This window comes from Pseudophryne corroboree, chromosome 6 (assembly GCF_028390025.1).
Source record: "Pseudophryne corroboree isolate aPseCor3 chromosome 6, aPseCor3.hap2, whole genome shotgun sequence".
Lineage (NCBI taxonomy): Eukaryota > Metazoa > Chordata > Amphibia > Anura > Myobatrachidae > Pseudophryne > Pseudophryne corroboree.
The window spans coordinates 463,602,615-463,604,226 of record NC_086449.1 but is presented as its reverse complement, the minus strand read 5'-3'; positions in this window follow the sequence as shown (position 1 = coordinate 463,604,226).

Genomic DNA, 1,612 nt, shown 5'->3' with positions numbered 1-1,612 from the left:
AAAACTGGCGAGGGGGGCGTTTCTTGAGAAAGATGGCGTATCCGTGAGTGACTACTTCCTTTACCCAGGCGTCTGTAGTGGTCTGTAACCATACCTGAGCAAACCGCAGAAGTCGGCCTCCCACCCTGGGGTCCCCAACAGGGAGGCCCGCCCCGTCATGCAGCAGGCTTGTCTGTTTTGGAAGCAGGCTGACGGGCAGCCCAGGAACGTTTAGGTTTGGGCTTAGTGGATTTGGAAGTGCGAGCCTGTTTTGGGTACGCCTGACCCTTCGCTTTACTTGGAGGTCAAAAGGAGCAAAAGGAAGTACTTTTGGCCTTCGGAGCCAAAGGAATAGTACTAGGCAGACAGGCAGTCTTAGCGGATGATAAGTCAGCAAAAATCTTCTTGAGATCTTCCCCAAAAAGGATGTTTCTCTTAAAGGGGATCACCACCAAGGTCTTTTTAGAGTCCAGATCTACAGACCAGGACCGCAACCAGAGAATCCGGCGAGCCAGAATGGATGTAGTAGACGCTTTGGCCGCCAGGACACTGGCATCAGATGCCGCCTCCTGAATATAACGAGAGGCTGTAATAATATATGAAAGACACTGTCTAGCATTATCAGGAAAATCAGACGGTAGCTCCGCTTCAACTTCCTGAACCCAGGCTTCATGAGCTTTTGCAGCCCAAGAAGCCGCAATAGTGGGCCTATGCACAGTTCCTGCAAGAGTGTAAATAGACTTCAAGTAACCCTCCACGCGCTTATCTGTCGGTTCCTTCAGAGAGGTGACGGTAGTGACAGGCAGAGCAGATGACACCACCAGACGTGCGACCTGTGAGTCCACTGGATGCGGTGTTTCCCAATTTTTATTTAGCTCCGCAGCGAGGGGATAATGAGCTAGCATCTTCTTAAGACAGGGAGAATTTCTTACCTGGATACTCCCAGGATTCCTTACGTATGTCAACCAAATGGTCAGAATGTGGTAAAACTAATTTAGTAACCTTCTGACGCTTCAACTTATCAGGTTTCTTAGAGGTATCTGGAGGTTCTGCGTCATCATCAATTTGAAGAATCAGCCTGATAGCCTCCAAGAGGTCAGGAACCTCCACCTGTGTATTAGATTCCCCATCAGAAGCATCTGCATTAGTGTCTGAGGGGTCAGTATATACGCCATCTTCATAGGATGAAGTATCCGAAACGTGTGGATTGTGAGGAACTAATGGCCCGCTTAGAAGACCCCTTGGTCCTAGGCGGGCGAGGGTTAGGTTTTTATTTAGCCAAAGACTGATTTAATTGCTGTAACTGAGTGGACAGATTATCTGCCCATGACGGATTAACTGCAGGGACAATATGTGGCTGTAATAGCACAGGAAATCCCACAGGGGCGCAAGTCTAGTTATTAGCGTAGTCAGTAAATTAGAAAAGGCAGCCCAAGGTGGGTCTTGGTGTGCCCCCGGTGCTGCAGACTGACTGAGGGGTATAGAACCCCCGGTACCTGAACCCTCAGCTGCAATGTTTTCCTCCAAGCAATACATGGCGTCAGCACTGCATTGTGCAGGATCAGCCATGGATCTACCGCCCCGTGTAGCAGACATTACATGGAAGCGTAATCTTAGGGTGTAATAGTACAAT